Source organism: Dendrobates tinctorius, unplaced genomic scaffold, assembly GCF_039654945.1.
Source record: "Dendrobates tinctorius isolate UK_male_01 unplaced genomic scaffold, ASM3965494v1 ptg000015l, whole genome shotgun sequence".
Classification (NCBI taxonomy): domain Eukaryota; kingdom Metazoa; phylum Chordata; class Amphibia; order Anura; family Dendrobatidae; genus Dendrobates; species Dendrobates tinctorius.
In genome coordinates, this window is record NW_027361683.1 from 52,126,796 (window position 1) to 52,141,601 (window position 14,806).

The window sequence follows — 14,806 nt, forward strand, 5'->3', positions numbered from 1 at the left end:
ACCAAATGGCTGCAATGAAACAGAGTGAAAAATTTAAAGGGGTCTGAATACTTTCCGTACCCACTGTAAAACACACACTTATATATATTTGAAACCAAAAGCTTACATGCACTATATATAAAGAAAACAAAACACAGTTTTAGGTCAATTAGGATAACCATAATTATTAATATTTGCCAAGTGCCAGAATAATGACAGAGAGAGAATCAGTGGCGTAACTACAAAGTTATGGGCCCCCGGTGTGAACTTTCAAATGGGCCCCCCCATGCCAAAATACATGCACATCTCCGCTCCGTACACCTCGTACACACGCGGCCCGCTCCGTACACGTCGTACACATGCGGCTCTGCTCCGTACACCTTGTACAGACGTGGCTCTGCTCCGTACACCTTGTACACACACAGCCCTGCTACATCCACACTGTAAACCCCTCCTGACCCCACACAAACTTTACCTCATCCAGCACCATGACAACCAGCACTGCAGAGTCCTGCAGACACGGAGGCCCCTGATCATGTGACCCCCGACTCCTCCCTTCCTGTGACCTCATCACAGGTCCTGTGCACACAGAAAAGAACAGCCTAGCGGTGATTGCAGGCTGTGGGGGGCTGCGGTGGGTCTATCTGAGAGGGCGAGGATAGGGTGCATGGGGGGCGTGGTGGCTCAGTGCAGTGCAGGAAGAATAGATTCCCGAGCGGGATGCGTTGGGGGGTCAAAAACGGGACTGTCCCGTGAGAATCGGGATGCTTGGGAGCTATCATGGTCTGACCTGCCGGGCCCCTGACTCCCCCCGGGCCCGGTCGCAGTGGCGACTGCTGCGATCGTGATAGTTACGCCCCTGGAGAGAATGTTTTAAGGCATTTTTATTACTTACAGCAAAGTCAAACGTTTACATACATTTCATTAGCATTTGGTATCATTACCCTTAAACTGAATGACTTGGGTCAAACATTTGGGAAATCCTTCCACAAGCTTCTCACAATAGTTGGTTGGAATTTGAGCCCATTTCTCCTGACAAAACTGGTGTAACTGACCAGGCTTGTAGGTCGCCTGGCTCGTACCTGCCTTTTCAGCTTTGCCCATAAATTTTCAATACAAATGAGATCAGGGCTTTGTGATGGCCACTCCAAAACATTGACTTTGTTATCCTTTGTTACCATTTTAGCAGTACGCTTCGGGTCATTGTCCATTTGCAAGACCCATTTCCGCCCAAGCTTTAACTTCCTATCTGATGTCTTGAGATATTACTTCAATATTGCCACATAATCTTCTTTTCTCATGATGCCATCTAATTTGTGAAATGCACCCGTCCCTCCTGCAGCAAAACAACCCCACAACATGATGCTGCCATCCCCGTGAATCACAGTTAAGATGGTGCTCTTAAAGTCCCGTTACATTTAGCGATGCATCAGTGATCCCGACAACGATACGACCCGGTCAGGATCGCTGGTGCATCGCTAAATGGTCGCTAGTGAGCTGCCAAACAGGCAGATCCTACCAGCGATGCAGCAGCGGTCGGCGGTCGTCACTTACCTGTCACACGCAGCGAGGGTGACTTCTTCCACCCGCGTCCATGGAGTTGCTCGTCGGCGCCAGCAGGAAGCCGGCGACGAGAAATGGACCATCCCGTTCTCACGCGATCAGCAATATCCAACGGGGAGCCAGGTCGGAGGTGTCACATGTAGCGAGATTGCTACCGATATCGCTGTTGCGTCACAAAATCGGTGACGCTTTAGCGATCTCGCTATGTGTGAAGGGGGCTTTAGGCTTCCAAGCTTCTCCTTTTTACCTCCAAACTGAACAATGGTCATTATGCATGTTCCTGTGTGCATTTGGAAACAATAATCTGGCTTTTATATGCTTCTTTTGGATTTATGGCTTCTTCCTAGCAGAATGGTCTTTCAGCCCATGTTGATAAAGTACTCATTTCACTGTGGATATTGACACACTCTTATAAGTTTCCAACCTCATCTTCACAAGGTCTTTTGCTTTTGTCCTTGGGTTGATATTCACATGTCGGACCAAAGCACGTTCATTTCTGGGACACAGAACCCATCTCCTTCCTGAGCGGTATGATGGCTGGACATTCCCATCTTGTTAGTACTTGCGTATAATTGTTTGTACAGATGAACAAGGCACCTTCATGCGTCTTGAAATTGTACCCAAGGATGAGCCAGACTTGTGCAAGTCCACAATTCTCTTCCTGATATCTTGGCTGATTTCTTGAGACTTTCCCATGATGCTACACAAAGAAGCAGAGTGTTTCAGGTGTGCATTAAAATACATCCACAAGTGTGTTTCTAATTAACTCAGATGTTGCCAAACACAAACTTCCAAATGCATAACATCATATGGGCAGTCCAGAATTATTTAACCACTTTCTGCTGTATGACGTACTATCCCGTCCATATGCCCTGGGACGTAATTCCCAAAGACGGGATAGTAAGTCATAGCCGATCATCGGCCGTGAGCGCGGCTGATCGCGGCCAGGTGTCAGCCGATTATCACAGCTGACACCTGGCACTATGTGCCAGGATGGTCACGGACCGCTCCCGGCACACTGCGATAAAACATGATCCCAGTGTTCTGGTGGCATAGGGAAGCATAGCGCAGGGAGGGGACTCCCTGCGTGCTTCCCGGAGACCCTTAGAACAACGCGATGTGATGGGCCTCCTCCCTGCAGGCCCCTGGATCCAAGATGGCCGCGGGGTCCTTCCGGGTCCTGCAGCGAGGTGGCTTCTCAGTGCCTGATCAAACACAGTGCTCTGCCAAGTGTCAGATCAGCTATCTGACTTTGCATAGTAATGTCCCACCGTGGGACAATGTAAAAAAGTAAAAAAAAAAAAAAAAATTAACGTGTAAAAATAAAAAAAAATCCTAAAGAAAAAAAAATATTCCCCAATAAATTCATTTCTTTATATAAATAAAAAAACAAAAAAACAAGAAAAGTACACATATTTAGTATTGCCGCATCCGTAACGACCCGACCTATAAAACTGTCCCACTAGTTAACCTCTTTAGCGAACCCCTTAAAAAAAAACAAGGCAAAAAACAATACTTATCATCATACCGCCGAACAAAAAGTGCAATAACACGCGTTCAAAAAGACTGATATAAATAAGCATGGTACCACTGAAAATGTCATCTTGTCCCACAGAAAAGGAGCCACCATACAACGTCATCAGCGAAAAAATAAAGTTATAGCTCACAGAATAAAGCGATGCAAAAATAAATATTTTTTAATATAAAATTGTGTTTATTGTATAAAAGCGGCAAAACATAAAAAAAATTATATAAATGAGGTATCGCTGTAATCGTACTGAACCAAAGAATAAAACTGCTTTATCAACTTTACCAGCCGTGGAACGGTATAAACGCCCCCCCCCCCCAAAGAAATTCATGAATTGCTGGTAAAAAGCGATCAAAAATTGTCATGTGCCCGAGACTGGTACCAATAAAAACGTCAACTTGTCCCGCAAAAAATAAGACCTCACATGACTCTGTGGGTCAAAATATGGAAAAATTATAGCTCTCAAAATGTGGTGATGCAAAAATTATTTTTTGCAATAAAAAGTGTCTTTTAGCATGTGACAGCTGCCAAACATAAAAACCCATTATAAGAACCCGCTATAAATAGTAAATCATACCCCCTTTATCATCCCCTTATAGTTAGGGAAAAATAAATTTAAAAAATGCATTTATTTCCATTTTCCCGTTAGGGTTAGGGATAGAGCTGGAGTTAGAATTGGGAGGTTTCCACTGTTTAGGCACATCAGGGGCTCTCCAAACACGACATGGAGTCTGATCTCAATTCCAGTCAATTCTGCGTTGAAAAAGTCAAACGGTGCTCCTTCCCTTCTGAGCTCTGCCATGCGCCAAAACAGTGGTTTACCCCCACATATGGGGTATCAATGTGCTCAGGACAAATTGCACAATAACTTTTGGGGTCCAATTTCTTCTGTTACCCTTTGGAAAATAAGGGGGCGAAAATATCAATTTTGTGGAAAAAAATTGATTTTTTATTTTTATAGCTTTACGTTATAAACTTCTGTGAAGCACTTGGGGGTTCAAAGTTCTCACCACACATCTAGATAAGTTCCCTGGGGGGGGTCTAGCTTCCAAAATGGGGTCACTTGTGGGGGGTTTCCACTGTTTAGGCACATCAGGGGCTCTCCAAACACGACATGGAGTCGGATCTCAATTCCAGTCAATTCTGCGTTGAAAAAGTCAAACGATGCTCCTTCCCTTCTGAGCTCTGCCATGCTCCAAAACAGTGGTTTACCCCCACATATGGGGTATCAATGTGCTCAGGACAAATTGCACAATAACTCTTGGGGTCCAATTTCTTCTGTTACCCTTTGGAAAATAAGGGGGCGAAAATATAAATTTTGTGGAAAAAAAGATTTTTTTATTTTTATAGCTTTACGTTATAAACTTCTGTGAAGCACTTGGGGGTTCAAAGTTCTCACCACACATCTAGATAAGTTCCCTGGGGGGGTCTAGCTTCCAAAATGGGGTCACTTGTGGGGGGGTTTCCACTTTTTAGGCACATCAGGGGCTCTCCAAATGCAACATGGCGTCCAATCTCAATTCCAGCCAATTTTGCGTTGAAAAAGTCAAACGGCGCTCCTTCCCGTTACTTGCTCTGCCATGCATCGAAACAGTGGTTCCCCACACACATGGAGTATCAGTGTACTCAGGACAAATTACACAATAACTTTTGGGGTTCAATTTCTCCTGTTACCCTTAGGAAAATAAAAAAAAATTTGGACCTGAAGTAATTTTTTTGTGAAAAAAGTTAAATGTTCATTTTTTTTAAACATTCAAGAGAATCCCGTGAAGCATCGGAAGGGTTAATAAACTTCTTGAATGTGGTTTTGAGCACCTTGAGGGGTTCAGTTTTTAGAATGGTGTCACTTTTGGGTATTTTCTGACATATAGGTCCCTCAAAGTGACTTCAAATGTGATGAGGTCCCCTCAAAAAAATGGTGTTGTAAAAATGAGAAATCGCTGGTTAACTTTTAACCCTAAGGATAAGTGCACACATAGTATTTAGGTTGTGCAAATTTTGTTGAAAAATCTGCAGGTAAATCCGCAGGACAAAAGTCCTGTGGATTAGCCTGCGATTTTGCCCTGGGGTTTCACACCTCATAATGATAAGGTGTGAAACCGCAGCGGAAACCGCACAAAGAATTGACATGCTGTGGATTGTAACCCGCAGCAAAACCGCACGGAAAAATCTGCAGCATGTGCACAGCGTTTTTTTTTTTTCCCCATAGGCAATAACGGTACTGTACAACGCAACAGAATCTGCTGTGGACCTGCAGAGCCAAAACCGCTGCAGATCCGCAGCAGGATTTGCAGCAGAATCCGCAGCGTGTGCACATACCCTTATAACTTCCTAACCAAAAAAAATTATTTGGCTCCAAAATTGTGCCGATGTAAAGTAGACATGTGGGAAATGTTATTTATTAAGTAATTTGTGTGACATCTCATTTAACCCCTTCATGACAGGAGCTTTTATCGATATTTTGTTTTCGTTTTTCGCTCCCCTCCTTCCCGGAGCCATAACTTTTTTTATTTTTCCGTCAATATGGCCATGTGAGGGCTTATTTTTGCGGGACGAGTTGTGCTTTTGAACAACATCATTGGTTTTACCATGTTGTGTACTCGAAAATGGGAAAAAAATTCCAAGTGCGGTGAAATTACAAAAAAAGTGCAATCCCACAATTGTTTTTTGCTAGGTTCAATAAATGCAAAAACTGACCTGCCCTTATGATTCTCCAGGTCATTATGAGTTCATAGACACCAAACATGTCTAGGTTCTCTTTTATCTAAGCAGTGAAAAAAAATTCCAAAGTTTGCTTAAAAAAAAAAAAATTGAGCAATTTTTCGAGACCTGTAGCGTCTCCATTTTTCGTTATCTTGGGCTGGGTGATGGCTTATTTTTTGCGAGCCGAGGTGACGTTTTTAATGATACCACTTTTGTGCAGATACGTTCTTTTGATCGCCCGTTATTGCATTTTAATTTAGTTCCAGAGTTATTACCTCATAAAGGGACAGTGGTCAGAATTGTAAAAATTGGCCCGGTCATTAACATGCAAACCACCCATGGGGGTAAAGGGGTTAAAAGTGTAGTAATCCTAGTGCATTGTAAACTTTTGACTTTGAAGTAATAAAAATGCCTTAAAACATTCCCTCTTTCTCTCATTATTCTGGCATTTGGCATATATTAATAATCATGGTAATCCTAATTAACCTAAAACAGGAAAGGTTTATTCTGATTTCATGTCAGATATTGAGATAAACATGCATGTGTGTCTTTTTATATAGTGTATGTAAACTTCTGGTTTCAACTGTAGACATGGGCAAATAAGGCATATAGTGATGGATATAGGTATGGGCAAATAAGGCATATAGCGATGGATATCGGTATGGGCAAATAAGGCATAGCGATGGATATAGGTATGGGCAAATAAGGCATATAGCGATGGATATCGGTATGGGCAAATAAGGCATATAGCGATGGATATAGGTATGGGCAAATAAGGCATATAGCGATGGATATCGGTATGGGCAAATAAGGCATATAGCGATGGATATAGGTATGGGCAAATAAGGCATATAGTGATGGATATAGGTATGGGCAAATAAGGCATATAGCGATGGATATCGTATGGGCAAATAAGGCATATAGCGATGGATATAGGTATAGGCAAATAAGGCATATAGCGATGGATATCGGTATGGGCAAATAAGGCATATAGCGATGGATATAGGTATGGGCAAATAAGGCATATAGTGATGGATATAGGTATGGGCAAATAAGGCATTTAGCGATGGATATCGGTATGGGCAAATAAGGCATATAGCGATGGATATAGGTATGGGCAAATAAGGCATATAGCGATGGATATCGGTATGGGCAAATAAGGCATATAGCGATGGATATAGGTATGGGCAAATAAGGCATATAGTGATGGGTATGGGCAAATAAGGCATATAGTGATGGATATAGGTATGGGCAAATAAGGCATATAGCGATGGATATAGGTATGGGCAAATAAGGCATAGCGATGGATATAGGTATGGGCAAATAAGGCATATAGCGATGGATATCGGTATGGGCAAATAAGGCATATAGCGATGGATATAGGTATGGGCAAATAAGGCATATAGCGATGGATATCGGTATGGGCAAATAAGGCATATAGCGATGGATATAGGTATGGGCAAATAAGGCATATAGTGATGGATATAGGTATGGGCAAATAAGGCATATAGCGATGGATATCGGTATGGGCAAATAAGGCATATAGCGATGGATATAGGTATGGGCAAATAAGGCATATAGCGATGGATATCGGTATGGGCAAATAAGGCATATAGCGATGGATATAGGTATGGGCAAATAAGGCATATAGTGATGGGTATGGGCAAATAAGGCATATAGTGATGGGTATGGGCAAATAAGGCATATAGTGATGGATATAGGTATGGGCAAATAAGGCATATAGTGATGGGTATGGGCAAATAAGGCATATAGCGATGGATATCGGTATGGGCAAATAAGGCATATAGTGATGGGTATGGGCAAATAAGGCATATAGTGATGGGTATGGGCAAATAAGGCATATAGTGATGGGTATGGGCAAATAAGGCATATAGTGATGGATATAGGTATGGGCAAATAAAGCATATAGTGATGGATACAGGTATGGGCAAATAAGGCATATAGTGATGGATACAGGTATGGGCAAATAAGGCATATAGTGATGGGTATGGGTAAATAAGGCATATAGTGATGGGTATCGGTATGGGCAAATAAGGCATATAGTGATGGATATGGGCAAATAAGGCATATAGTGATGGGTATGGGCAAATAAGGCATATAGTGATGGGTATGGGCAAATAAGGCATATAGTGATGGATATCGGTATGGGCAAATAAAGCATATAGTGATGGATACAGGTATGGGCAAATAAGGCATATAGTGATGGATATGGGCAAATAAGGCATATAGTGATGGGTATGGGTAAATAAGGCATATAGTGATGGATATGGGCAAATAAGGCATATAGTGATGGATATCGGTATGGGCAAATAAAGCATATAGTGATGGATACAGGTATGGGCAAATAAGGCATATAGTGATGGGTATGGGTAAATAAGGCATATAGTGATGGATATGGGCAAATAAGGCATATAGTGATGGGTATGGGCAAATAAGGCATATAGTGATGGATATCGGTATGGGCAAATAAAGCATATAGTGATGGATACAGGTATGGGCAAATAAGGCATATAGTGATGGGTATGGGCAAATAAGGCATATAGTGATGGATATAGGTATGGGCAAATAAGGCATATAGTGATGGGTATGGGCAAATAAGGCATATAGTGATGGGTATGGGCAAATAAGGCATATAGTGATGGGTATGGGCAAATAAGGCATATAGTGATGGGTATGGGCAAATAAGGCATATAGTGATGGGTATCGGTATGGGCAAATAAGGCATATAGTGATGGATATGGGCAAATAAGGCATATAGTGATGGGTATGGGCAAATAAGGCATATAGTGATGGATATCGGTATGGGCAAATAAAGCATATAGTGATGGATACAGGTATGGGCAAATAAGGCATATAGTGATGGGTAAGGGTAAATAAGGCATATAGTGATGGATATGGGCAAATAAGGCATATAGTGATGGGTATGGGCAAATAAGGCATATAGTGATGGGTATGGGCAAATAAGGCATATAGTGATGGATATCGGTATGGGCAAATAAAGCTTATAGTGATGGATACAGGTATGGGCAAATAAGGCATATAGTGATGGGTATGGGCAAATAAAGCATAGAGTGATGGATATCGGTATCGGCAAATAAGGTATATAGTGATGGATATCGGTATGGGCAAATAAGGCAGAGTGATGGATACAGGTATGGGCAATTAAGGCATATAGTGATGGGTATGGGCAAATAAGGCATATAGTGATGAGTAAGGGCAAATAAAGCATATAGTGCTGGATATAGGTATGGGCAAATAAGGCATATAGTGCTGGATATAGGTATGGGCAAATAAGGCATATAGTGATGGATATTGGTATGGGCAAATAAAGCACATAGTGATGGATACAGGTATGGGCAAATAAGGCATATAGTGATGGATATTGGTATGGGCAAATAAGGCATATAGTGATGGGTAAAATAAGGCATATAGTGCTGGATATAGGTATGGGCAAATAAGGCATATGGTGATGGATACAGGTATGGGCAAATAAGGCATATAGTGATGGATATTGGTATGGGCAAATAAGGCAGAGTGATGGATACAGGTATGGGCAATTAAGGCATATAGTGATGGGTATGGGCAAATAAGGCATATAGTGATGGGTATGGGCAAATAAAGCATATAGTGATGGGTATGGGCAAATAAAGCATATAGTGATGGGTATGGGCAAATAAAGCACATAGTGCTGGATATAGGTATGGGCAAATGAGGCATATAGTGATGGGTATGGGCAAATAAGGCATATAGTGATGGGTATGGGCGAATAAAGCATATAGTGCTGGATATAGGTATGGGCAAATAAGGCATATAGTGATGGATACAGGTATGGGCAAATAAGGCATATAGTGATGGATATTGGTATGGGCAAATAAGGCAGATTGATGGATACAGGTATGGGCAATTAAGGCATATAGTGATGGGTATGGGCAAATAAAGCATATAGTGATGGGTATGGGCAAATAAAGCATATAGTGCTGGATATAGGTATGCGCAAATAAGGCATATAGTGATGGATATAGGTATGGGCAAATTAGGCATATAGTGATGGGTATGGGCAAATTAGGCATATAGTGATGGATACAGGTATGGGCAAATAAAGCATATAGTGATGGATATAGGTATGGGCAAATAAGGCAGAGTGATGGATACAGGTATGGGCAAATAAGGCATATAGTGATGGATATTGGTATGGGCAAATAAGGCATATAGTGATGAATATTGGTATGCGCAAATAAGGCAGAGTGATGGCTAATGTGATGGGTAAATAAGGCAGAGTGATGGCTATAGTGATGGGTAAAATAAGGCATACCAATTATAAATTACTTTATGCAACCTTCTAAAATACTTTAGGCCTCAATATGTAACCATTTTCAGACGCTTTGCTAAAATCTATCTGCATCGGCTCAGCAGCACATTCTTCTGATATAATGAGGAACCATGATGAAACCCAATGAACCTTTTATGTGTCGTTATGGTTTGTCAGACGACATAGGTGTCTGTCGTGTGACATTTTTTTAACCATTTGATTTCTATATTTTGCTGCAATGACCGAATAGAAATACAGAATTGAAATGCAGATGTTAGCTTAGCCTAATGGGAAAATTTCTGCTTACACAGCTGAGTGCTACAACTTTGTCCAGTCTGAGAAATCTTCTGTGAGTCACATAAAAATCTCTTGTTACAATGCATCAGTATAGATAGTATGTGTCAGCCTTGAGTCCTTACTGTGTTTTTCAAAAAACAGACTATAGTCTGTTATAACGCATCTAAATTTTAAAAAAAAAGTGTCAGTTCATGACAGATCGGTCAGAGCAGCAGGTTTCACATCAACATATGTCAATCTAAGCCTTTCACAAGTACCGTTCCTGCCTTTTGGTCTCTCAACAGTTTCTGTCCCAGAATAGGGACCGACAGGTCTCATATAGAGCCAACCCATTGGAGAGGATGCGTACTAACCATTCCAGGTCGAGGGGATCCAGGTCCCAAAGATCTTCAGCCAAATGACTCGGGGCATTTGTCAGGCGGCACCAGCAAGGTAGGCGGCCGCCTACTCCGGTTTCACCACGCCTGGCTCAATGTTGCACACGACACATGGGTGAGAGAGCTGGTGTCCACAGGTACAAGATAGAATTTGTCAGGTACCTCCCAAGACGATTTTTTCTTTCCCGTCTTCTCTTCCCAAAGTGGATACCCGGGCAAAGGCTCTACTAGGAGCCATCGATTCACTCAGCCACAATGGAGTCATCATTCCGGTACCAGAAAACGAGAAGACTCAGGGCTTCTATTCCAATCTGTTTGCAGTCCCCAAAAAGGACGGGACTGTCAGGCCCGTTTTGGATCTTAAGCTCCTGAACAAATTTATTAGGATCAGACAATTCCGGATGGAGTCTCTCTGTTCAGTCATATCGGCAATGGAGCAGGGAGAGTACTTGGCCTCTATCGATATCCAGAACGCCTATCTAAATACTGTATCTCAATTTTCCCTCCGCATCAAAGGTTTCTACGCTTCGCCATCAACGGTCTACAAAAAAAAAAAAAAAAATCAGTCTTGAGACAGACCGACGTGTGCCTCCAACAGACACTAAGCAAAAAACTGGTTTCCGCCCGCAACGGGGCGAGGGTGTATACGGCGGAGGAGGAGCTAACCTCTTTTTTTCACTTAGTGTCAGCCTCCAGGCGGCAGTAGCATACACCCACAGTACCTGTGTCCCCCAATGAGGCGAAGGAGAAATGCTGGATTATTTCATATGCTGTGGACGTGTCCAAGATTGGCTGCTTTTTGGTTAGCGATCCTGAGTCGTGTGGAAGTGGCTTATAGGTGTGTGGTCCCAATAGAGCCAGTGGTTTGCCTGCTGGGATATGTGGAGGAGATAAAAGTCAAAAACAATCTGAAGGTGGCAATTGCTAGAGTACTATCTATGGCTCGAAAGGTAAATAGCGAGGAATTGGATAAAGGAGGATCCACCTTCAAGGGGAGAATACCTTGCCTATGTGAAGCACGTCCTTTAGCTGGAGAAGGGGGTCTACAAGAAAAGGGGAAAACTGGTGATGTATGACAAAATGTGGACACCTTGGATGGAATTGGGATGAGTGGATAGGTGAATGAACGGTTTCGGGGGTATGAATATGTTAGTTTTTGTCTACACTGCTATAAGAGATGATGTTGTATAATGCAATTCTATATACGTGTACAGGTGGTGTTAAAGGGATAATACGAGCTGTCTAAAGGGGGAAGGGCTGGGGGTGGGGTGAGTTTGCATTGTTGAAGGGGGGTGGTTTATGGGAAAATCAAAAATGCTTGTGCCACTGTTGTATGAATACTGTGATGTTCTTCTTAATAAAAATCTATTTGAGTTAAGAAAAAAAAAAAAAAGATACAATTTTATTCATACAAAATTCAGTTTAAAAGTACACTTTAACCATTGTAAAAGATTGTATGGATTTACAAAAGATTGGTGACCCACATAGGTGACAATGGTGGAAACAGGATTTAAATAATGCAATACCACATCAAATAAGTGTGATATATAGTCACATGGGAAACAAAAATGGATCAAAACCAACCCCTGAGCAATAGAAAGGAAGGACCAGAGGAATCGATCCAGTAACCACCATGCTTATAATTAACCCAAAAAAGTACAAGATAACATTGGCATACGTTATGTCATATGAATAGTAATCAAGTCAAAGGGTTAATTACCCATGTAAAAGTGACTCCTGTCCAGTCCGCGGCCACCTACCCCAACACGCGTTTCGTGAGCGTTCCTGATGCTTCTCAGGGGGAATATTAGTTTACCATTTTTATTCTCCTGAGAACACATCTGTTGTGAGTTCATTTTCCCCTTCGTCACTGGATTCTGGTGGACTCCCTATTCTGGTGAAGGAAGGTAGTGAGCCTGATTATCAGGCACCTGAGTCTAATGAGGATGACTGGCTGAGTGGAGTCACGAACTGGATATAAGGCTGCCGACGCCCTTCTGCCCTGCGGGTGATTTCTCTGTGGACTCCTAGGACACCAGTCTGATTCCTGCTCCTAAAGCTAAGTTTTCTGTTTTGGCTGTTAGCCTTTTTGTTTTGTTTTTTGTTTTCCTTGCTTTTCAGTATTCTGCCATCCCCTGCTGGGGTGAGCTGAATCTCCTTTTGCCTGTAGCTCTGTCTTCAGTATATTCCTGAGTGCTGACATAGTTTTTTGAAGCCTGGCGTCTTCAGGGCCTTTTTCACTGTCAGTTTGTTGGCTCTTATTTTCATAGGGTTTTTCACGGATTGCAGACAGCAGCCTTCCTGTCCTTTCCTATGTAGTTAGCTTGGGCCCCTCTTTGCTCTGTCTATCTTTCTGTCTGTGTTAGTATTTTCATCTTGCTTCACCGTCATTATATGTTGGGGGCTGCCTATTGCTTTGGGGTCTGCTCTGGGGCAGTTTAGATTTCCCCTTTCTTTCTTTAGGCCTATTTAATTCTCCGGCTGTGATCGAGGGGTCTAGGGCATCGTAGGAACCCCCACGGCTACTGCTAGTTGTGTTGATAGGTTCAGGGGTCTGCAATCCGATAGCTGCCAACTTCTCTGGTTTTCTGGACTTAGCTAGCATTTCTGTTTTTGCCTCCTATGGTGACTCAATCATAACAGAATCACCCGCCATACCGCAGATCCTAGGGTACTCAATTGCAGGAAAGAATTGTGTTTAAAAAAAAAAAAAAAAAAAGGGTGTGTATATTCTTTCCTCTATATCTCTGAGGCTGTAGGGGGAATTTTTTTTTTCTCTCAATGGAGATAAAGCAATTGTCTGATCATGTGGAGCAGCTCGCTGCGGAAGTGCGGGGAATTTCCGCCTACCTTGCTCGTTCGCATGCTGTTGAACCAAAGATCCCTACACCTGATGTATTTTTTGGGGATCGATCTATATTTTTGAGTTTCAAATATAATTGTAAATTATTTTTTGCCTTGAAGCCTAACTCGTCAGGGAGCTCCGCGCAGCAGGTTAAAATTATCATCTCTTTGCTGCGTGGCGATCCCCAGGATTGGGCGTTTTCTTTGAAACCAGATGATCCTATTCTGACTAATGTGAACGCATTCTTTCAAGCTTTGGGGTTGTTGTATGACGAACCTAATGCTATTGATCAGGCTGAAAAGACCCTGTTGGCATTGAACCAGGGTCGAGATTCTGCAGAGTTGTACTGTCAAAAGTTCTGAAAGTGGGCGGTCCTTACTACCTGGAATGATAATGCCTTGGCTGCTCTCTTTCGGAAGGGTTTGTCAGAAGCCGTAAAAGATACTATGGTGGGATTTCCTGTTCCCTCTAGTCTGGACGATTCTATGTCATTAGCCATTCAGGTTGATCGGCGTTTACGTGAACGCAGGATTGCACGAGAGGTGTTGCCACCGGTTGAACAGACGTCTGAACCTATGCAATGTGATAGAGTTTTGCCTAAGGCGCAACGTCAGGAGTTCAGAAGGCGTAATAAGCTGTGTTTTTTCTGTGGAGATGCCTCGCATATTATTTCTGTTTGTCCTAAACGAGAGAAACGCTTTGCACACACGATTTCTGTTGGTGGTGTTCAACCTAAGTTTCTTCTGGCTATTACTCTGATCTGCTCCCTGTCCACATTTTACGCCAAGGCTTTTGTGGATTCGGGAGCAGCACTAAACCTAATGGACTTGGATTTTGCTAAACGTTGTGGATTTCCGATGACACCTCTGCTGACGCCTATCCCTTTGAGGGGGATTGATGCTACTCCTTTGGCTAAAAATAAATCTCAGTTTTGGACCCAGGTGGTCATGCGGGTCGCCCCAGACCATCAAGAAAATTGCAGATTTTTGGTATTGCATGGTCTGCATGATGCTGTTGTTCTGGGGTTTCCCTGGTTGCAAATTCATAATCCAGTTGTGGATTGGAAATCTGTGTCTGTGGTGAGTTGGGTTTGTCGGTGTGCCTTTAGTGAGGCTCCGTTTTTTTCCACCTCTCCTCAGTCGCATGATGTTCCTGACTATTTGGCGGACTTTTATGATGTATTT

General features: G+C 42.5%; 1 protein-coding gene across 10 annotated transcripts in view; it reads right to left on the reverse strand.

The window, feature by feature from the left end:
* HIVEP3 (HIVEP zinc finger 3) overlaps positions 1-14,806 on the reverse strand; it is a 432,823-nt gene that overhangs the window by 199,529 nt on the left and 218,488 nt on the right. For 4 of the 10 annotated variants that reach the window (XM_073564177.1, XM_073564172.1, XM_073564175.1 and 1 more), the window contains 2 exons: positions 11,500-11,649; positions 1,534-11,318 (listed from right to left, as the gene is read on the reverse strand). The exons of 2 other annotated variants lie outside the window; for them this stretch is intronic. The gene's annotated coding sequence lies outside the window, so the exon portion shown is untranslated. The remainder of the gene's footprint in view (positions 1-1,533; positions 11,319-11,499; positions 11,650-14,806) is intronic. 4 more of the 10 variants (XM_073564173.1, XM_073564178.1, XM_073564194.1 and 1 more) reach the window with 2 other exon arrangements.